At 47.2% G+C, this 24,309-nt stretch overlaps 1 long non-coding RNA gene across 1 annotated transcript in view; it reads right to left on the bottom strand.

Annotated features, from left to right (window-relative positions):
* LOC139276445 (uncharacterized) overlaps positions 1-24,309 on the bottom strand; it is a 66,863-nt gene that overhangs the window by 39,734 nt on the left and 2,820 nt on the right. The window contains exons 2-3 of the long non-coding RNA XR_011595934.1: positions 20,716-21,247; positions 18,758-18,845 (exon numbers count right to left, since the gene is read on the bottom strand). This is a non-coding gene — a long non-coding RNA (uncharacterized lncRNA). The remainder of the gene's footprint in view (positions 1-18,757; positions 18,846-20,715; positions 21,248-24,309) is intronic.

The raw sequence follows: 24,309 nt of genomic DNA, 5'->3' as shown, positions 1-24,309 counted from the left end.
ATGTATAGATTATTTTCAAACTGTATCAATGTAAATTTTGCCCAGATACATTGACATAAATGGTCAAAGATCGTACGATTCACAAGCGCAACATTGTAAATATTCTGCAAGAATCTTACTGTCAACTCTAAGGATAAAAATATTTTATCTTTTACAAACTTTTTGTGAACAATCGCACTTCATACAAACCTCCTGATGTAAACTGTAAATGGTCCTTAATACTGAAGAATTAAATAATTTACATATCAAAGCACTTCACAGCCAATCAAATACATTTCAAGTGTAGCTACTGCACTGCACTAAATTGCACACAGCAAGACCCTATAAACAGCAGATGGGATAAATGACTAACTAATCAGCTTAGTTGAGGGATAAACTTGGCCACTTCGTTACTTTTCTTTGAGTAGTGCCCTGGGGTCTTCGATAGCTATGGTTTATTGTCTCATCTGAAAGACAGCAACTAACAACAAGGGTGAGAAAATACTGTAAAGCTAATTAATGCCCACTCTCTTCCTCAGACAGTACAATATAACCTAATCCACCCTCCCCAGTTACTGGTAATGCTAACTGCTCAAGGAGGGAAACAAAGGAAGGGAGGACTTTTTGAAGTGCACACATTACACTGGTCTTGTGAAATATAGTCATCAGAATGTAATGTAGCCAAGTTTGCTGATGATACAAAGATGGGAGGAAAAGCAATGTGTGAGGACACACAAAAATCGGTCCCAGTCAGCATGGATTTATGAAAGGGAAATCATGCTTGACAAATCTTCTAGAATTTTGTAATGTTGGAAACATGGCAGACAATTTGCGCACTGCAAGCTCCTATAAACTATTTTTAGATGTTGATTGAGGTATAAATATTGGCTAGGACACCGGGATAACTCCCTTGCACTTCTTTGAAATAGTGCCATAAGATCTTTTACGTCCACCTGAGGGAATAGTTTAATGTCTCATTCGAAAGACGGCACCTCTGACAGTGCAGCACTCCCTCACTGGAGTGTCAGCTTAGATTTTTGTGCCCCCAAAAATGGAGCAAAAAAACACTGCTCAGTGTCAGGAATATCTGTCTTGGATTTGTCTTAATCAGCATACATGTTACACCTGGGTTAGGAAGTAACATTTTTAAAACCTTTAACTGGTATATGTATCTCTCAGTGATGGGCCATCAATATTATCCAGTTATGTGCACACATTACACTAGTCTTGTGAAATATAGTCATCAGAATGTAATGTAGCCAAGTTTGCTGACGATACAAAGATGGGAGGAAAAGCAATATGTGAGGAGGACACACAAAAATTGGTCCAGTCAGCATGGATTTATGAAAGGGAAATCATGCTTGACAAATCTTCTAGAATTTTTTGAGGATGTAACTAGTAGAGTGGACAAGGGAGAACCAGTGGATGTGTATTTGGATTTCCAAAAGGCTTATGACAAGGTCCAATACAAGAGATTGGTGTGCAAAATTAAAGCACATGGTATTGGGGGTAATGTATTCTCGTGGATAGAGAACTGGTTGGCAGACAGGAAGCAGAGAGTCGGGATAAATGGGTCCTTTTCAGAATGGCAGGCAGTGACTAGTGGGGTGCTACAGGGCTCAGTGCTGGGACCCCAGCTGTTTACAATATATATCAATGATTTAGATGAAGGAATTGAGAGTAATATCTCCAAGTTTGCAGATGACACTAAGCTGGGTGGTGGTGTGAGCTGTGAGAAGAATGCTAAGAGGCTGCTGGGTGACTTGGACAGGTTAGGTGAGTGGGCAAATGCATGGCAGATGCTGTATAATGTGGATAAATGTGAGGTTATCCACTTTCGTGGCAAAAACATGAAGGCAGAATATTATCTGAATGGCGGCAGATTAGGAAAAGGTGAGGTGCAATGAAACCTGGGTGTCATGGTACATCAATCATTGAAGGTTGGCATGCAGGTGCAGCAGGCAGTGAAGAAGGCAAATGGCATATTAGCCTTCATAGCTAGGGGATTTGAGCATAGGAGTAGGGAAGTCTTACTGCAGCTGTACAGGGCCTTGATGAGGCCTCATCTAGAATATTGTGTTGAGTTTTGGTCTCCTAATCTGAGGAAGGACGTTCTTGCTATTGAGGGCGTTAGCAGACTGATTCCCAGGATGGCAGGACTGACATATGAGGTGAGACTGGATCGACTGGGCCTGTATTCACTGGAGTTTAGAAGAATGAGAGGGGATCTCATAGAAAGATATAAAATTCTGACGGGACTGGACAGATTAGATGCAAGAAGAATGTTGGGGGAGTCCAGAACCAGGAGTCACAGTCTAAGGATAAGGGGTAAGCCATTTAGGACCGAGATGCAGCGAAACTTCTTCACTCAGAATTGTTAACCTGTGGAATTCTCTACCGCAGAGAGTTGTTGATGCCAGTTCGTTAGATATATTCAAGAGTGAGTTAGATATGGCCCTTGCGGCTAAAGGGATCAAGGGGTATGGAGAGAAAGCAGGAAAGGTGTACTGAGGTGAATGATCAGCCATGATCTTATTGAATGGTGGTGCAGGCTCGAATGGCCGAATGGCCTACTCCTACACCTATTTTCTATGTTTCTATGTTTCTAAAAGGACATAGACAGGCTAAGTGAGTGCAAAAATTTGGCAGATGGAGTATAATGTTGGAAAGTGTGAGGTCATGCACTTTGACAGAAAAAAATCAAAGAGCAAGTTATTATTTAAATGGAGAAAGATTGCAAAGTGCTGCAGTACAGCGGGACCTGGGGGTACTTGTGCATGAAACACAAAAGGTTAGTATGCAGGTACAGCAAGTGATTGGGAAGGCCAATGGAATCTTGGCCTTTATTGCAAAGGGGATGGAGTATAAGAGCAGAAAGTCTTGCTACAGTTGTACAGTATATTGGTGAGGCCACACCTGGAATACTGCGTGCAGTTTTGGTTTCCATATTTACAAAAGGATATACTTGCTTTGGAGGCAGTTCAGAGAAGGTTCACTAAGTTGATTCCAGAGATGAGGGGGTTGACTTATGAGGAAAGGTTGAGTAGGTTGGGCCTCTACTCATTGGAATTCAGAAGAATGAGAGGTGATCTTATCGAAATGTATAAGATTATGAGGGGGCTTGACAAGGTGGATGCAGAGAGGATGTTTCCACTGATCGGGGTGACTAGAACTCGAGGGCATAATCTTAGAATGAGGAGCCACCCATTTAAAACTGAGATGAGGAGAAATTTCTTCTTTCAGAGGGTTGTGGATCTGTGGAATTCGCTATCTCAGAAAGCTGTGGAAGCTGGGACATTGAATAAATTTAAGACAGAAATAGACAGTTTATTAAACGATAAGGGAATAAGGGGTTATGGAGAGCGGGCAGGAAGTGGTCCTGAGTCCATGATCGGATCAGCCACGATCGTATTAAATGGCGAAGCAGGCTTGAGGGGCCGTATAGCCTACTCCTGCTGCTATTTCTTATGTTCTTATCCTCTGTCTTCGAGCTACAGTACGCAGACGACGTTTGCGTCTGTGAACACTCAGAGGCTGAACTCCAAGCCATTATCAACACCTTCACCGAGGCGTACAAAAGCATGGGCCTTATTCTAAACATCCGTAAGACAAAGATCCTCCACCAACCTGACCCTGCACTGCTCTCCCCCCCCCCCAACCGGTCATCAAAGTCCATGACGCGGCCTTCGACAACGTGGACCATTTTCCATACCTCGGGAGCCTACTATCAGCAAGGGCAAACATCGCTAACGAGGTCCAACACCACCTTCAGTGTTCCAGCACAGCCTTCGGTCGCCTGAGGAAGAGAGTATTTGAAGACGAGGATCTCAAATCTGGCACCAAGCTTATGGTCTACAGGACAATAGTGATACCCGCCCACTTATATGGCTCAGAGACGTGGACCTATACAGCAGACATCTCAAAGCGCTGGAGAAGTACCACCAACGCTCCCTTTGCAAGATCCTGCAAATCCACTGGGAGGATAGACGCACCAACATCAGTGTTCTTGCTCAGGCCAACATCCCCAACATCGAAGCACTGACAACGCTCGACCAACTCCATTGGGCAAGCCACATCGTTCGTGTTGTGTCCTTAGGTGCTCTAACAATGACTCCACAAGGCAATGTTTTGTACTTGAACTGTAATGACCTTAGTCCTTTAATAGTTAACTCCAGAGTGAGGATCACACCTGGTGGCCTGCCTTTGACACTAGGCCAGGCACACCTCTACAGGTAACCTACGAGTCTCCCACTGCTGTGCCCTCTGGTGGCACACCTTGAGATAGTACCGCCAGTAGCCATGTAGAATACATGACATCACTCCCCCCTGAAGCCTCAGTGCAAATTGCCTCTGCATTGACTGTGCTCTGGGCTTAGCTCTATGTGGGTTTTGTCTGGTTGATCTCTGGTGGGCCAGCTCAACTTTGGGTGGGTAGTTGGTGCAGTAGCATGCTGGTAGTTGCTGTTTGTATGTGTGTGTTCCTGACCACTCCATTCTCCCCGCACCCGCGCCCCCCCTGCAACCCCACCCCACATACGGGGGCTCCTGACATTCAAATACATTCAAATTCAGGTAAGTGGGTTTTGCATTTTTAAAAATGTTTGTTGTGGTTCCATGGTGCGACAAGTCCGTTAGATGCCTTGCCGATGCGGTGACCGATGCGTGAGAACAAGCTAGTTCCGGAGCTGCTGGGTTGTGTCCCTACAGTCTGGTGACGGCTCAGTGCCCGGTGCTGGCAGTGGGAACCCGGTTGGCTCGAGTCGCCTGCTCTTGGGGCTGTGGTCCCTAGCGTCGGGCAGGTGCACAGATGTCTGTGACCTCCCTGTCCTTTCTTTACGCCCGTGGTCACAGCTGCACCCTGAGGAGCTGTCGTTTAGCAGTGCACAGGGAACTGCTGACTCGCTGGCCTGAGCGTCGTTTGGTTTGGAATCCTGGCTGGTGCTTGTTTTCTCTGGGGGAACAGTGGCGGGTGACCCTACATCGAGGGGTATGGCCTTGGTGCAGTCTGCTCCTTCGGGCTCATGGCTGTTGGTTCCATCGGTTGCCTGAGAGATGGAGCCAACCCAGGGCATGGTATCAATACTGTTGCCGTTGCCCTGCTGAGCTCGCTTGCTTCGCAGCTCGTGTGTGTTGGCTGCTTGTGGCCACACTTCGTGGTGCATGACTCTGGTCCCCAGGACGCAGGCTACAGCATTGGGTAGCTCGCTGGACCTGTGTGCACCCGATGGGTGTCTGCCCGCTGCATTGGCTGCGTGCAGTGGGAATCCTGCAACGCACAGCTTTTGCTTACTTATGATGGACATTCTAGGAGTCCGATCATGATCGCGCAATTTTTCCTCGCCGGTTGCATATGCACAGTTCAGATCATCAATCGCACATTGTACGTAATTGCGCGACTTTTCCTCGCTAGTTGCATGTATACAATTCCGATTATCAGTTGCACATTTTACATGATCAGTTACACACTTTACATAATCCGTTACACCTTTTGTCGCTAACTTACAATTACTGTTACATTGCTTAAATGTGTGGAACTGTCCCTTTAATTGTAGTGCCTCCTTTAGGAGAGCCTTGCTTGCTTTACCCCAATCCGCTTCTCCGTTTGGTGCCACGTGTTGCTCCATCAGCGTTGCACCTCGTGGTCTGGGTGCGGCCATCTTTGTCTTAAGCGCATCACCTCGTGGTTCGGGCGCCATCTTTCCTTCATCCACAGTGATCCTCTTCGCCCCACGTTCTGCCTCCGCAGTTGGGAAGTCACTTCTGGATCCGATTTTCTTCCTCCGGAGTCCTGCATTGGATCCTGGAAGGTGCGTTTGGGTTGTCTCAGCTGGATCATCTGAGCGGTCTGTGTCTCGGGTGCCGGGTCCACTCTCAGGTGAGGGCTTGCTTTGCCTCTGAGCGCAGAGGGCTTCGATCGCTGGAGGGGTGAAGTCTTCCCACTTCCAGCAGATCTTTTCCATCCACCTTCTGCCGAGCAGCGTTGGTTCATCACCTGCAACAATCCACAGAGGTAACTTGTGCATCACGCCATCATGGAGTACCTTTACATTCACACTACCAACGATGGGATGATTTCATTGGTGTAGGTGCGCAGCTTTGCCTGAACCGGGGCCAACTCGGGTCGTTCAGCCGGATTGTCCCATAGCCTCTCGAAGGCTCCTTGATTCATCTCCCGTGTCCACTTCCATGAAGACTGGACTTCCCTCTATCTCGACTTCCATCTTCAGCGGGGAGCTATGTACCTCCCTGTGGGACTGGGCTGCCTCTCTGTCTAACAATTCATAATCCACGCTGGATTCATGGCCATCTGCGGACTCCTCATCAACACAGTGAGTCCTATTTCTCTTACACATTCGCTGGAGGTGGTCCTTTGTGCTGAAGCTTTTGCAAACATAGTCTTTAAAATGGCACTGGTGAACCCTGTGATTCCCTCCGCAACGCCAACATGCTGCTACTCGATTAGCCACCCTCGGCGGACTCCGAATTAAGGGACTCGGGGGTCTGTTCTCTCTTCCCTTAGAGGATTTGCGCTCTACAGTCCAGCCCCTGAACTGCACCACTCTGTGCGCAATACCTGCCGGGCTTGAGTCCTGAGGATGAAACATCTGCCTAGAACCGCAGGTCGAGGTCATGAATGCCTGGCTCACAGAGCTGGCCTTCTGCAGTGCGACTGTGGTATCCGCCGACAGTAGCTTGTGAAGAAGGCTCTCATGGCCAATTCCAATGACAAAAATGTCCCGCTGCGCTTCGTTGAGTTGGGTGCCAAACTCGCATGGTGCTGCCAGCCTCCTGAGGTCTGCGGCATACTTCGTGACTTCCTGGCCTTCGATGGGTATAGAATCGATATCTAACTGTGAGGATGCTCTCCTTGGGCTTGAGTTGCTCCTGGATCAGGGTTACAAGCTCCTTGTACGACTTGGTCGTTGTCTTCGCTGGTGCCAGCAAGTCCCTGACGAGGCCACAGATGTTGGACCTGCAACTGGTTAGCAGGATAGCATGGTGCTTATTAGCCAGTGCGGCCGGGTCGTCTCCTGTCAGGTCGTTTGCTGTGAAGAAGTGTTCTAGCCTCTCAACAAAGGCATCCCAATCATCACCATCGGCGAACTGCTGCAACGTACCAAGGGTAGACATTTCCGCGTGAAAGTTCGTAATCTCATCGCCCAGTTGTTGTGTCCTTAGATGCTCTAATAATGACTCCACGAGGCAGTGTGTTGTACTTGAACTGTAGTGACTTTAGTCCTTTATTAGTGAACTCGAGAGTGAGGATCCCACCTGGTGGCCTACCTTTGATACTAGGCCAGGCACACCTGTACAGGTAACCTACGAGTCTCCCACTGCTGTGCTCTCTGGTGGCACACCTTGAGATAGTACCAACAGTAGCCATGTAGAATACATGACAGTCCGCATGCCCGACACGAGACTCCCTAAGCAAGCGCTCAACTCGGAACTCCTACACAGCAAGCGAGCCCCAGGTGGGCAGAGGAAACGTTTCAAGGACACCCTCAAAGCTTCCTTGATAAAGTGCAACATCCCCACCGACACCTGGGAGTCCCTGGCCAAAGACCACCCAAAATGGAGGAAGAGCATCCGGGAGGGCGCTGACCTCCTCGAGTCTTGTCGCCGAGAGCAGGCAGAAATCAAGCGCAGGCAGTGGAAGGAACGTGGCCAATCCAGGCTCCTCACCCACCCTGTCCTTCAACCACTGTCTGCCCCACCTGTGACAAAGTCTGTAATTCCCGCATGGACTGTACAGCCACCTGAGAACTCACTTTCAAAGTGGAAGCAAGTCTTCCTCGATTTCGAGGGAGTGCCGATGATGAGTATTTTCTATTATGAGGATCTATCTAAGCTCAACTACTATAAAACTATGGCCATCTGTGCTGTATCAGTCGATGATTCTAAGCTAGTTTGTTATGGGGGATTTTAACCTACATATCGATTGGTCAAATCAAATCGCACGGGGTAGCCTTGAGGAGGAATTCATAGAATGCATACGAGATTGTTTCTTAGAAGGGAGTAAGCTATCTTAGATCTGGTCCTGAGGAATGAGACAGGAATAATAAACAATCTCCTAGTAAAAGATCCTCTCGGAATGAGTGATCACAGTATGGTTGAATTTGTAATACAGATTTAAGGGTGAGGAAGTAGTGTCTCAAACGAGCGTACTATGCTTAAACAAAGGGGACTACAGTGGGATGAGGGCAGAGTTGGCTAAAGTAGATTGGAAACACAGACTAAACAGTGGCACAATTGAGGAACAGTGGAGGACTTTTAAGGAGCTCTTTCATAGTGCTCAACAAAAATATATTCCAGTGAAAAGGCGGTAAGAGAAGGGATAACCAGCCGTGGATAACCAAGGAAATAAGGGAGAGTATCAAATTAAAAACCAATGCATATAAGGTGGCCAAGGTTAGTGGGAAACTAGAAGATTGGGAAAATTTTAAACGACAGTAAAGAATGACTAAGAAAGCAATAAAGAAAGGAAAGATAGATTACGAAAATAAACTTGCGCAAAACATAAAAACAGATAGTAAAAGCTTTTACCGATATATAAAACGGAAAAGAGTGACTAAAGTAAATGTTGGTCCCTTAGAAGATGAGAAGGGGGATTTAATAATGGGAAATGTGGAAATGGCTGAGACCTTAAACAATTATTTTGCTTCGGTCTTCACAGTGGAAGACACAAAAACCATGCCAAAAATTGCTGGTCACGGGAATGTGGGAAGGGAGGACCTTGAGATAATCACTATCACTAGGGGGGTAGTGCTGGATAGGCTAATGGGACTCAAGGTAGACAAGTCCCCTGGTCCTGATGAAATGCATCCCAGGGTATTAAAAGAGATGGCGGAAGTTATAGCAGATGCATTCGTTATAATCTACCAAAATTCTCTGGACTCTGGGGAGGTACCAGCGGATTGGAAAACAGCTAATGTAACGCCTCTGTTTAAAAAAGGGGGCAGACAAAAGGCAGGTCGGTTAGTTTAACATCTGTAGTGGGGAAAATGCTTGAATCTATCATTAAGGAAGAAATAGCGGGACATCTAGATAGGAATAGTGCAATCAAGCAGACGCAACATGGATTCATGAAGGGGAAATCATGTTTAACTAATTTACTGGAATTCTTTGAGGATAAAACGAGCATGGTAGATAGAGGTGTATCGATCGGTGTGGTGTATTTAGATTTCCAAAAGGCATTCGATAAGGTGCCACACAAAAGGTTACTGCAGAAGATAAAGGTACGTGGAGTCAGAGGAAATGTATTAGCATGGATCGAGAATTGGCTGGCTAACAGAAAGCAGAGAGTCGGGATAAATGGGTCCTTTTCGGGTTGGAAATCGGTGGTTAGTGGTGTGCCACAGGGATCGGTGCTGGGACCACAACTGTTTACAATATACATAGATGACAAGAGGGGACAGAATGTAGTGTAACAAAATTTGCAGATGACACAAAGATTAGTGGGAAAGCGGGTTGTGTAGAAGACACAGAGAGGCTGCAAAGAGATTTAGATAGGTTAAGCGAATGGGCTAAGGTTTGGCAGATGGAATACAATGTCGGAAAATGTGAGATCATCCACCTTGGAAAAAAAAAACAGTAAAAGGGAGTATTATTTGAATGGGGAGAAATTACAACATGCTGTGGTGCAGAGGGACCTGGGGGTCCTTGTGCATGAATCCCAAAAAGTTAGTTTGCAGATGCAGCAGGTAATCAGGAAAGCGAAAGGAATGTTGGCCTTCATTGTGAGAGGGATGGAGTACAAAAGCAGGGAGGTCCTGCTGCAACTGTACAGGGTATTGGTGAGGCCACACCCGGAGTACTGCGTGCAGTTTTGGTCACCTTACTTAAGGAAGGATATACTAGCTTTGGAGCGGGTCCAGAGACAATTCACTAGGCTGATTCCGGAGATGAGAGGGTTACCTTATGATGATAGATTGAGCAGACTGGGTCTTTACTCGTTGGAGTTCAGAAGGATGAGGGGTGATCTTATAGAAACATTTAAAATAATGAAAGGGATAGACAAGATAGAGGCAGAGAGGTTGTTTCCACTGGTCGGGGAGACTAGAACTAGGGGGCACAGTCTCAAAATACAGGGGAGCCAATTTAAAACCGAGTTGAGAAGGAATTTCTTCTCCCAGAGGGTTGTGAATCTGTGGAATTCTCTGCCCAAGGAAGCAGTTGAGGCTAGCTCATTGAATGTATTCAAATCACAGATAGATAGATTTTTAACCAATAAGGGAATTAAGGGTTACGGGGAGCGGGTGGGTAAGTGGAGCTGAGTCAATGGCCAGATCAGCCATGATCTTGTTGAATGGCGGAGCAGGCTTGAGGGGCTAGATGGCTTACTCCTGTTCCTAATTCTTATGTTCTTATGTTCTTATGTACTGTGACAAAATCAAAGAAGATCATACCAACATAAAACAACTGGTACTATTTTCTTTTTCTATTACCATTGTTAAATTTATTTGGCAATTAAAGCTTAAAAATATGTTGAGTGCATTTCTATGTGCTACCTGTCATGTTTGTAACCTTCACATAACTGTAACCTTTATGTAACAACACTGTACACTGTATACACCTGAGAAATGCACACCTTGACCACAGTGGGTGAACTTGTGGGAGACACTCCTCACCTGGTCATACAGGTATATAAAGGGAGGTCCCACGCAGGGTCAGCACTTCTTGGTCCTGGGAATAAAGGTTCAGGTCACGTAGTGACCTTGTCTGCAGTACATGCCTCGTGTGATTCTATCGTAAGGTGTAAGGATACTACATTTGGCGACGAGAAACGGGAATCAACGACCCACGAGGATAACCACCGGTAGCACAGAGGAACTGTACTGTGTTGGTGAGGACTGGGACGATTTCGTTGAGAGGCTCCAGCAAAGCTTTGTCACGAAGGACTGGCTGGGAGAGGAAGTGGCTGACAAGTGGAGGGTGCATCTACTGACCAGCTGTGGATCCAAGACGTATGCGCTGATGAAAGACCTGCTCGCACCCGAGATGCCGGCGGACAAGTCCTTTGAAGAGCTCAGTACACTGATCGGTGAGCACCTCAAATCGGCGAGCAGTATACATATGGCCTGGCACCGGTTCTATACACACCGGCGTCGGGAGCAACAAAGCATATCGGACTTCGTTTGGCCAGCCTCTAAGTTCACAGACGCCTGCAGGGGGGAGATGTTAAGGGATTTCTTCATTGAGGGCATTGGTCGTGCCGGGATTTTCAGGAAGCTTATTGAGACCTAGGACTTGACTTTAGAAAGGGCAGCATTGATAGCTCAGACCTTCATGGCAGGGGAAGAGGAGACCAAGATAATTTACGCGCGCAGCCCTGGTTCCAACGTGGCGATGGACCAGGGAGTTAACATTGTAAACGCCACTCAGAACTCCACAGGCAGGCAAGGGCAATTCGACACCGCCCAGGCAGCAACAGACTCTAGGGTGGGCCAGCAACAGAGACAATTGCAGGGGGATCGGCAATTCACACCATCACAAGGGACAATGCGTCCCAGGATGGGACATTGACACTCACCAACAGAGTGCTCAGGAGTAATCAAAGAGACAATCAGAGAGGAATGCCTGGTAACAGTTCCTTTGTTCACAACAATCTCAGCTCATGCTGGAGGTGCGGTGCCAGACATGCTGCGAAAACCTGTAGGTTTCAACAATTTATCTGTCGAAACTGTAACTTCAGTGGACATTTGGCCAGAATGTGCAGAAAGCCCATTGCGAGGCTAGTTTACGAGGCAGAGGAACCAGACGAGGGGTCTGCAAGGCAGGTTGATGCTTGGGGCAAAGCTATGGACGCTGAAGTCCAGCGGGTTTATGTGGCAGAAATCCACAGCTCGTATACCAAAACGCCACCTATGATGATGGAAGTCCTATTAAATGGCATCTCGGTACGCATGGAGCTGGACACAGGAGCCAGCCAGTCACTTATGAGTGCCCAACAATTTGAAAAACTATGGCCACTCAAAGCTAACAGGCCCAAACTGGAACGCATTGACACGCAGTTATGGACGTACACCAGAGAGATCATCCCAGTGCTAGGCAGTGCAAACTTGGTGGTCACACACAATGGATCGGAGATCCGGCTGCCAATCTGGATTGTCCCGAGGAATGGTCCCGTGCTCTTGGGGAGGAGCTGATTAGCCGAGATGAACTGGAAATGGGGGGATGTGCACGCCATTTCATCTGTGGAGCGAAGTTCAAACTCACAGGTCCTACAGAAATTTCAGTCACTTTTTCAACCAGGTGTCGGGACTTTTAAGGGCACCAAAGAAGTGATACGCATCACCCCGGACCCCAGAAGCAAGCTTTCCATGTTCCTCTGGAAGATAGCGGCCGCTGAACGAATACCAAACGGACACCTGTTGTAAACAAATAGCCACCTGCCAGCGTGGCAAAAAGATCCTTCTCTCTCGGAAGCGGCACCACAAAGCCAGAGCCGTGCCGTATGTGATGCGTGAGAGAATTGAGAGTGAGTTGGACAGGCAACTAAGAGAGGGCATAATTTCGCCTGTTGAATTCAGTGATTGGGCAAGCCCCATTGTTCCTGTCCTTAAAGCGGATGGCTCGGTCAGGATTTGTGGCGACTACAAGGCCACCATCAACCGAGTGTCACTACAGGACCAAAACCTGCTTCCGAGAGAGGAGGATCTTTTTGCCACGCTGGCAGGTGGCAAGCTGTTCACCAAGTTGGACCTCACTTCAGCCTACATGACTCAGGAACTGGCTGAAGAATCCAAGCTTCTGACCACCATCACTACGCACAAGAGGCTATTTGTTTTCAACAGGTGTCCGTTTGGTATTCGTTCAGCGACCGCTATCTTTCAGAGGAACATGGAAAGCTTGCTTAAATCTATTCCTGGAACAATCGTATTCCAAGATGACATCCTAATCATGGGTCGAGACACCGAGGAACACCTCCACAACCTGGAGGAGGTGCTACGCCGACTGGACTGGGTAGGCTTGCGACTAAAGAAGTCCAAGTGTGTGTTTTTGGCCCTAGAGGTCGAGTTTTTGGGCAGGAGGGTTGCCGCAAACGGGATCCGGCCCACTGAATCAAAAACGGCCCAGGCCCGGCAACACATCGGAGTTGCGGTCATTCCTGGGACTCTTGAACTACTTCAGGAACTTTCTGCCGAACTTAAGCACATTGTTGGAGCCGCTACACGTGCTCCTGCGTAAGGGTTGCGAATAGTTTTGGGGGGACTGTCAAGAACGGGCTTTCAATCGGGCGCGGAACCTGCTTTGTTCTAACCAGCTATTGACCTTGTACAACCCCTGTAAGAAACTGGTTTTAACGTGTGATGCATCATCCTATGGGGTTGGGTGCGTGTTGCAGCAGAGTAATGATGAGGGTCAACTCCATCCTGTGGCTTATGCCTCCAGGTCGCTCTCCCAGGCAGAACGGGGATATGGGATGGTTGAAAAGGAAGCACTTGCATGTGTCTATGGGGTGAAAAAGATGCACAAGTACCTTTTCGGCAGAAGGTTCAAGTTAGAAACGGACCACAAGCCGTTAACATCCCTGTTGTCCGACAGCAAGGCTGTCAATGCCAATGCGTCAGCTCGCATACAGCGGTGGGCCCTCACGCTGGCTGCATATGACTACACCATACGGCACCGGCCAGGCACCGAAAATTGTGCTGACGCACTCAGCAGGCTCCCACTGGCGTCCACCGAGGGGGCGTCGGAGCAAAGTGTGGAGATGGTCATGGCCGTTGAGGCTTTCGACACCGCAGGCTCCCCTATCACAGCTCGCCAGATCAAAATCTGGACCAACAGAGATCCCCTCCTATAGAAACATAGAAAATAGGTGCAGGAGCAGGCCATTCAGCCCTTCTAGCCTGCACCGCCATTCAATGAGTTCATGGCTGAACATGAAACTTCAGTACCCCCTTCCTGCTTTCACGCCATACCCCTTGATCCCCCGAGTAGTAAGGACTTCATCTAACTCCCTTTTGAATATATTTAGTGAATTGGCCTCAACTACTTTCTGTGGTAGAGAATTCCACAGGTTCACCACTCTCTGGGTGAAGAAGTTTCTCCTTATCTCGGTCCTAAATGGCTTACCCCTTATCCTTAGACTGTGACCCCTGGTTCTGGCCTTCCCCAACATTGGGAACATACTTCCTGCATCCAACCTGTCCAAACCCGTCAGAATTTTAAACGTTTCTATGAGGTCCCCTCTCACTCTTCTGAACTCCAGTGAATACAAGCCCAGTTGATCCAGTCTTTCTTGATAGGTCAGTCCCACCATCCCGGGAATCAGTCTGGTGAATCTTCGCTGCACTCCCTCAATAGCAAGAATGTCCTTCCTCAAGTTAGGAGACCAAAACTGTACACAATACTCCAGGTGTGGCCTCACCAAGGCCCTGTACAACTGTAGCAACACCTCCCTGCCCCTGTACTCAAATCCCCTCGCTATGAAGGCCAACATGCCATTTGCTTTCTTAACCGCCTGCTGTACCTGCATGCCAACCTTCAATGACTGATGTACCATGACACCCAGGTCTCGTTGCACCTTCCCTTTTCCTAATCTGTCACCATTCAGATAATAGTCTGTCTCTCTGTTTTTACCACCAAAGTGGATAACCTCACATTTATCCACATTATACTTCATCTGCCACGCATTTGCCCACTCACCTAACCTATCCAAGTCACTCTGCAGCCTCATAGCATCCTCCTCGCAGCTCACACTGCCACCCAACTTAGTGTCATCCGCAAATTTGGAGATACTACATTTAATCCCCTTGTCTAAATCATTAATGTACAATGTAAACAGCTGGGGCCCCAGCACAGAACCCTGCGGTACCCCACTAGTCACTGCCTGCCATTCCGAAAAGTACCCATTTACTCCTACTCTTTGCTTCCTGTCTGACAACCAGTTCTCAATCCACGTCAGCACACTACCCCCAATCCCATGTGCTTTAACTTTGCACATTAATCTCCTGTGTGGGACCTTGTCGAAAGCCTTCTGAAAGTCCAAATATACCACATCAACTGGTACTCCTTTGTCCACTTTATTGGAAACATCCTCAAAAAATTCCAGAAGATTTGTCAAGCATGATTTCCCTTTCACAAATCCATGCTGACTTGGACCTATCATGTCACCATTTTCCAAATGCGCTGCTATGACATCCTTAATAATTGATTCCATCATTTTACCTACTACTGAGGTCAGGCTGACCGGTCTATAATTCCCTGCTTTCTCTCTCCCTCCTTTTTTAAAAAGTGGGGTTACATTGGCTACCCTCCACTCCATAGGAACTGATCCAGAGTCAATAGAATGTTGGAAAATGACTGTCAATGCATCTGCTATTTCCAAGGCCACCTCCTTAAGTACTCTGGGATGCAGTCCATCAGGCCCTGGGGATTTATCGGCCTTCAATCCCATCAATTTCCCCAACACAATTTCCCGACTAATAAAGATTTCCCTCAGTTCCTCCTCCTTACTAGACCCTCTGACCCCTTTTATATCCGGAAGGTTGTTTGTGTCCTCCTTAGTGAATACTGAACCAAAGTACTTGTTCAATTGGTCTGCCATTTCTTTGTTCCCCGTTATGACTTCCCCTGATTCTGACTGCAGGGGACCTACGTTTGTCTTTACTAACCTTTTTCTCTTTACATACCTATAGAAACTTTTGCAATCCGCCTTAATGTTCCCTGCAAGCTTCTTCTCGTACTCCATTTTCCCTGTCCTAATCAAACCCTTTGTCCTCCTCTGCTGAGTTCTAAATTTCTCCCAGTCCCCAGGTTCGCTGCTATTTCTGGCCAATTTGTATGCCATTTCCTTGGCTTTAATACTATCCCTGATTTCCCTAGATAGCCATGGTTGAGCCACCTTCCCTTTTTTATTTTTACGCCAGACAGGAATGTACAATTGTTGTAATTCATCCATGCGGTCTCTAAATGTCTGCCATTGCCCATCCACAGTCAACCCCTTAAGTATCATTAGCCAATCTATCTTAGCCAATTCATGCCTCATACCTTCAAAGTTACCCTTCTTTAAGTTCTGGACCATGGTCTCTGAATTAACTGTTTCATTCTCCATCCTATCCCTGATAAAGAAATGTGTCCTGGCTGGGGATTGGGCGCCCGCACACGGAGCGTGCCTCGAGGAGGTCAGACCGTTTCACAGACGGATGGACGAGCTCTCTATCCAAGCCAACTGCCTGCTATGGGGCAGCCGGGTAGTCATGCCCCAGAAAGGAAGGGAAACATTCATCAGGGAACTCCACAGCGAGCACCCAGGCATCGTGCGAATGAAAGCCATTGCCCGGTCACATGTATGGTGGCCGGGAATTGACTCAGACCTGGAACACTGAGTTCGCAGGTGCACAACGTGTGCTCAGCTGGAAAATGTCCCTAGGGAGGCCCCACTTGGCCCGTGGCCCTGGCCCACCAGGCCTGGTCACGTATTCACGTAGACTACGCGGCCCGTTCATGGGAAAAATGTTCCGGATTGTTGTCGATGTATACTCGAAATGGATCGAGTGCATCATATTGAATTCGTGCACGACATCCACCACTGTGGAGAGTCTGCGTACGGTCTTTGCGACCTACGGCTTGCCGGACATCCTGGTTAGCGACAATGGCCCGTGTTTCACTAGCTATGAATTCCATGAGTTTATGTCGGGTAATGGTATCAAACACGTCAGGACAGCACCATTCAAGCTGGCTTCCAATGGCCAGGCAGAACTTACGGTTCAAATCATAAAACAGGGCATGCTCCGGATTCAAGCACCCTCCCTTCAGTACTGCCTATTGCGCCTCCTGCTGGCCTATAAGTCCCGCCCGCAATCGCTCACGGGAGTCCCGCGCACGGAACTACTCATGAAACGCACGCTCAAAACGTGGCTGTCCCTCATTCATCCAGCCCTGTCAGACATTGTTGAGGGCAAGCGCCAGTCCCAAATCAAGTGCCATTATCGCAACTCACTGGGGAGATGCATAGAAATTGATGACCCTGTATTTGTTCTCAATCATGCTTTGGGACCCAAGTGGCTTGAGGGTACTGTAATTGGCAAAGAGGGAAATAGGGTCATAGTGGTCAGACTTAACAATGGGCAGATATGCCGCAAACATCTGGATCAAGTAAAGAAAAGGTTCAGCATGGATACTGAGGAACCTGAGGAAGATCACGAGATGTTACCCACACCACTGCCAGTGAACGAGTAACAAGGACATTCACCAACATGCACAATCCCTGCGGCCAGCCCGGAATCACCTCAGGCGACAGAGATGCATGCCAAGGCTCAACCACCAGAGCCCCAACTGCGGCGCTCCACAAGAGAGCGTCGACCGCCTGAAAGACTCAATCTTTGACCCAAAGACGTTGGTGGGAGGTGATGTCATGTTTGTAACCTTCACATAACTGTAACCTTTATGTAACACTGTACACTGTATACACCTGAGAAATGCACATCTTGACCACAGGGGGTGAACTTGTGGGCGACACTCCTCACCTGGTCATCCAGGTATTTAAAGGGAGGTCCCACGCAGGGTCAGCACTTCTTGGTCCTGGGAATAAAGGTTCAGGTCACGTAGTGACCTTGTCTGCAGTACATGCCTTGTGTGATTCTATAGCAAGGTGTAAGGACACTACACTACCTTCTGAAGACAAAATAGACAAAAATGACTTCATGAAGGCACAGGATAGACTCAGTAGGTGTGATAATCTGAGAAAGGGTTCCCTGTTCGTTATCTTGGGCATGCTACAAATTTTACGCAGAAGTCATGGGTAAATGGAGGATGTAGAAAGCCAGGGTTCACCTATGAGAGTCGTCTGAACCATAGAGGTCAGAATATCTAGTTTTAAAAAAGGTAAAAGAGCAAAAATGCAACAGTAGCTTCAAGGAATTGGCAATCTGTCTGGATTTTGAAATATTCCCAACTCCTCTCCTTGATAACAATTCACCTACCTTATACCTATGCCGTGCATAGTCTCAACTGACCATACTATATATACACAATATGAGTTTATCGCTGACTTTACCTATACATTTCTGTAACTGTTCGGTATCTCGTGTACCTATAGATGTGTCTTCCATTGAAAATACAAAAATGACGGACAGGAAGATACGCACTGGTCCATCCAGCCTGTCCCATACAATTGCGATGCCAAATGCATCAGAATACAGACATTAACCACCCATCCAGAGCCTTGGAAGAGGTGAAAACACCGAGGCCAATTAGGAAACGTATGGAAAATTCCTCTCTAAGCCCTTTAGGAAATTGAAACTAGTCCACATCATCACATGGACCCTAATTTATATAATTATGGAGTGGGCATTCAGCACAGCGGCCCCGACCACAGCAGACTCACCTCCACATGGACTCCAGTTACTCCCCCAACCATGTGACAGCACCTGCACTCGCGTCGCCTTTCTCCAGCCATTTATTTAATTTAAGGACTTCTTGCGTGTTTCCCCCCATTTTGGACTTGATGTTTATACTCCGTGGGAAATCCGAAAGAATGGCACGAAAAACTAACTTGTTTTTAGACTGCTTGAAAGTTTACTGTATAGGTCGTCAGCGATGTGTGTTGCTCAGTTCAAAGCCTCTCATGTCTTGGGGGATATGGAAGGGACAGTATTGTTTCAAAAGTTTCAATGACAATGATTCTGTTTTCATAAAGTTCTCATATTAACTATAATTTAGAAAAAATAAGATTATTGGAAAACAATTCTAATAAAGAAAATATAAACCTGCATCAGTACTTGTGAAGGTAAATCATGCAATGAATTAAATGTAGATAGTTGTCAGTAAGTACCTTAAAATCCACAGTTGATCGCTGAACAGTCCTCAGATGCAGTCTTAGTATTGGGGGTTGTCATTAATCACAAGGGTACAGAACTGCCCTGAGAAGTGTAGAAAAAACAAGATAGTGGATCAGACAGATCTGGGGTAGATTACTGCGTCCCATCCGCCACACTGTGACAAATATCACTGACCTCCTCTGGACATGCACACATACAAGAATCTACCTAATTCCTGGGATTCCTGGGATGGCGGGACTGACCTATCAAGAAAGACTGGATCAACTGGGCTTGTATTCACTGGAGTTCAGAAGAATGAGAGGGGACCTCATAGAAACGTTTAAAATTCTGATGGGTTTAGACAGGTTAGATGGAGGAAGAATGTTCCCAATGTTGGGGAAGTCCAGAACCAGGGGTCACAGTCTAAGGATAAGGGGTAAGCCATTTAGGACTGAGATGAGGAGAAACTTCTTCACCCAGAGAGTGGTGAACCTGTGGAATTCTCTACCACAGAAAGTTGTTGAGGCCAATTCACTAAATATATTCAACAAGGAGTTAGATGAAGTCCTTACTACTAGGGGGATCAAGGGGTATGGCAAGAAAGCAGGAATGGGGTACTGAAGTTGCATGTTCAGCCATGAACTCATTGAATGGTGGTGCAGGCTCGAAGGGCCGAATGGCCTACTCCTGCACCTATTTTCTATGTCTATGTTTCTATGAACCATCAGCAACAGTTCGGGGCCTTTAAAGGAGGAGCAGCGTGGAACATACCACTACAACGTGCAGCACATGCTGGTGCAGGAGGGCGATGGCTGTGAAGAGGGCGACTGGATTGGACATCACCATAACCCAGGTCGGTGATTGGAGCGTGGGTAGGTACAGCAGGAGTGGTGAGGTCGGGGCGAAGGAGCGGTGAGTGATCGTGGAGCGACGTGATCGGGGCCCAGGAAAGGCGAGGGCCCAGGGGCAGCACGGGCCAGCCCACACTGTAATATGTGTGCACCCTAGGTCCGTGCAGCAGAGCTGGTCTTCAGTCGTCTTGGTTAATCCTTGCCACTGGACCAAGGCCTAGCTCTGTCAAGCCCATGTGGTGGCTGGTGTGTAACAAAAAAATCCACGCACAGGCATCTTCCACCCTTCAATATGCAGTTCGGGACCTGGAATATTAGGACCTTCATTGAAACGCCTGTGAACTCATCGAACTCATCCCCTTTTGGCGTGGAAGCAAGTCATCCTTGATTCGAGGGACCGCCTAAGAAGAAGTACTTAGCCTATACTATATTTTTACATTACTGAGACTTCCAGAACTGGGAAAGATGCAGATTTTTTCCAGGATCTCAATAATCTGGAATGCCCCAGTCTTTGCTTTTTCTTACAATCTTCAGGATTTCGGCATTTATCTGCACATACGCTAAATCCAGAAGTTACGGTCCCTGATCCCTTTAACTCTTTTTAACTTGGTGTCCTGTCCCTTTACCTTGGTTTCTCAATTCGTAAAAAAAACAATCCAAGCTACTGCAGTAAGACTAACTCACTGAAGGATTTGCTGATTATATCAACAAGTTTTAAGACTTATGACAATCCTCAAGCATCTTGTTGATGTGGGGAGAAAAATATATTGCTCTGAACAAGTATGAGGTATATTTAATGTCTGTTCCCTCCCTCAGGAAAAAAAACTCTGTATGGAAGTAATAGTTCCAATATAAAGGACAAGTCATAACTTGTCAAATCAGCCCATTTTGAAATAACATGCAGCACTACATAGGATTCACAAACCTATAGTTTGTTATGTCAGAAGATCCATCACAGATAACTTGCACCGTGCTCTTGTGGCCTTTGATGCCATTGAAACTTGAGAAATAAATTATAGCTGTCTTGCTCATTCACAAACATCCATCATTCGTTATATAATAGACAAAGGATAGCGATTTTTTTTTGTCTAATTCAACATGGAAAAATAATGATTGCTTACCTGGTAGAATCTGCTTCATCTTTCACACTCTACGGAAATGCATTGCCACTGATGTGCTTGAGCAGAGTAAAGAAGAATGAAGAAAATAATCTTATATCTTGTGAGGGTTAAGATCACACAAATTGTATTCTGTAAGGTCTGATGGTTCAGATCAATATTCTCTCTAATTTTTATTTTAGATGCGTTGTCCCTTTAAGTTTGTTGCACAGCATCTTTTCCAGTGGAACTGGTGAGCAGCCTGCACCGGACCTCCTGATTGCTGTGCGGCCACGCAGCTTAGTGGGGGGCTGTTGATTCAGATCATGTGTTAAAATCTCCTTCTGTAATGACAGATACTACCAGTGTCTGGTCAATGGTGAGTGCCGGCGGTAGTTGGGTTGCCTTGCCATCTCCAGAACGTGCCAATGGCTTAGGGTGGTGAGCGCCCAGAGGAGTGGAGTGGAACCCTTGATGGAGGAAACGGCATCAAAATACGGAGGAGCTAATCCTTGAAACTCTTTTTACCCAACAGGATCCACAAGCTGTGACACATCTGCAGTGTATAAAGTCAATGAAAGAGCAATCATGGACAGTTCGTTTAAGGGCCCGTGTTTATTGGGCCTAATGCCTGTTTGAAGCACCCTTTGCAAAACTGGTCTACTTTGAACGCAGCCGGCCGCTTCAGGAAAACATGCTCTACATGTGGCCCAATCAGCAGTCCTTAAAGAGACCACCACCAAATAAAGAAAAAAAAGACTTGCATTTATATAGCACCTTTCACGGCCTCAGGATGCTCCAAAGCGGTTTACAGCCAGTGAAGTACAGTATTTTTGAAGTGTAATCACTGTTGTAATGTAGAAAGTAGATGAATTTGTTAAAATAAATACCTGCATGTGGAGCCGAGAGGAGCAGAAGTGCTCTTCCTGGTGCCACTGCATTGTCAGAGACCATTGCTGGCTCCTGCTCAGGTCCTTCCCGTTCACTTCACCTTCTCTCCCCATCACACCCACCCGCCCGACTGTCCCCCTCTCGCCCTCTCGCCCCCACCCGCCCAATTGCCCCCCTCTCCCGATCACCCCCAGCGGCCTGTCCCCCTTTCGATCGCACCCTCCCTCGTGACTGTTTCCCCCTCTCCTGATCGCTCCCTCTCTCCCAATCGCCCCCTTCCTGCTGATTGCTTCTCCACTCTTCCGATCACACCCCACCCGATTGCTTCAATCACTCCCTCCCAATCACTATGTCTCTCCCGATGGCATCCCCACCACCATCCCCCCCAGGATCCACCCAAGAGCCACTGACAATGATGAAGTGGACAAAATTCAAAGCCGCTTCGCTGCTCCGCAGCCAGTCAGTCTCATTTAACTGAGACCAAAGGCTCAATATTGGATGTGCCTCAGGCCTATCTATTCTAGTGCAGTTTGAGCCAGCAGGCCAAGTTCTAGGCCAGTGTCTTGTTTACAACTTGGAAAGTTTCCAACAGCCAACTCAAAAAACTGACTGTCTGGTCCAAAACTGGAGATGTTAACCCTAAAGCAATCCAGTTCCCTATATATTTGTTGAGAAACAGTGTTAAGGCATATTTAACAAAACTATTTGAGTTTTTTTTGCAACAGAGGTTAGGGAAGGAAATTATTGTGCAGGAAGTGTATCCACCTCCAGCTCCTGACGGTCCGCGTTACGGAATTGGAGCTGAGGGTGGATTCACTCTGGAGCATCCACGATGCTGAGAATGACGTGAGTATCACGTGTAGTGAGTTGGTCTTACCGCAGGGAAAGGGTCCACAGCCAGCTAGGGAATGGAAGACCAGCAGGAAGAGTAGTGCAAGGAAGGTAGTGCAGGGGTCCCCTGTGGTCATCCCCCTGCAAAACAGATACACTGTTTTGAGTACTGTTGAGGGGGATGACTCATCAGGGGAGGGCAGCAGCAGCCAAGTTCATGGCACCGTGGCTGGCTCTGCTGCACAGGAGGGCAAGAAAAAGAGTGGGACAGCAATAGTGATAGGGGATTCAATGGTGAGGGGAATAGATAGATGTTTCTGCGGCCGCGACCGAGACTCCAGGATGGTATGTTGCCTCCCTGGTGCAAGGGTCAAGGATGTCTCGGAGCGGGTGCAGGACATTCTGAAATGGGAGGGAGAACAGTCAGTTGTCGTGATGCACATTGGTACCAACGACATAGGTAAAAAAAGGGATGAGGTCCTACGAAACGAATTTAAGGAGCTAGGAGCTAAATTAAAAAGTAGGACCTCAAAAGTAGTAATCTCGGGATTGCTACCAGTGCCACGTGATAGTCGGAGTAGGAATCGCAGGATAGCGCAGATGAATACGTGGCTTGAGCAGTGGTGCAGCAGGGAGGGATTCAAATTCCTGGGACATTGGGACCGGTTCTGGGGGAGGTGGTACCAGTACAAACCGGACGGTCTGCACCGGGCAGGACCAGAACCAATGTCCTAGGGGGAGTGTTTGCTAGTGCTGTTGGGGAGGATTTAAACTAATATGGCAGGGGGATGGGAACCAATGCAGGGAGACAGAGGGAAACAAAAAGGAGGCAAAAGCAAAAGACAGAAAGGAGATGAGGAAAAGTGGACGGCGGAGAAACCCAAGGCAAAGAACAAAAAGGGCCACTGTACAGCAAAATTCTAAAAGGACAAAGGGTGTTAAAAAAACAAGCCTGAAGGCTTTGTGTCTTAATGCAAGGAGTATCCGCAATAAGGTGGATGAATTAATTGTGCAAATAGATGTTAATAAATATGATGTGATTGGGATTACGGAGACGTGGCTCCAGGATGATCAGGGCTGGGAACTCAACATTCAGGGGTATTCAACATTCAGGAAGGATAGAATAAAAGGAAAAGGAGGTGGGGTAGCATTGTTGGTTAAAGAGGAGATTAATGCAATAGTTAGGAAAGACATTAGCTTGGATGATGTGGAATCTATATGGGTAGAGCTGCAGAACACCAAAGGGCAAAAAACGTTAGTAGGAGTTGTGTACAGATCTCCAAACAGTAATAGGGATGTTGGGGAGGGCATCAAACAGGAAATTAGGGGTGCATGCAATAAAGGAGTAGCAGTTATAATGGGTGACTTTAATATGCACATAGATTGGGCGAGCCAAACTGGAAGCAATGCGGTGGAGGAGGATTTCCTGGAGTGCATAAGGGTTGGTTTTCTAGACCAATATGTTGAGGAACGAACTAGGGGGGAGGCCATCTTAGACTGGGTGTTGTGTAATGAGAGAGGATTAATTAGCAATCTCATTGTGCGAGGCCCCTTGGGGAAGAGTGACCATAATATGGTGGAATTCTGCATTAGGATGGAGAATGAAACAGTAAATTCAGAGACCATGGTCCAGAACTTAAAGAAGGGTAACTTTGAAGGTATGAGGCATGAATTGGCTAGGATAGATTGGCGAATGATACTTAGGGGGTTGACTGTGGATGGGCAATGGCAGACATTTAGAGACCGCATGGATGAATTACAACAATTGTACATTCCTGTCTGGCGTAAAAATAAAAAAGGGAAGGTGGCTCAACCGTGGCTATCAAGGGAAATCAGGGATAGTATTGAAGCCAAGGAAGTGGCATACAAATTGGCCAGAAATAGCAGCGAACCTGG

This window comes from Pristiophorus japonicus, chromosome 11, assembly GCF_044704955.1.
Source record: "Pristiophorus japonicus isolate sPriJap1 chromosome 11, sPriJap1.hap1, whole genome shotgun sequence".
Classification (NCBI taxonomy): domain Eukaryota; kingdom Metazoa; phylum Chordata; class Chondrichthyes; family Pristiophoridae; genus Pristiophorus; species Pristiophorus japonicus.
Note: the sequence above shows the minus strand (reverse complement) of the source record. Positions and strands in the feature narration are given on the sequence as shown.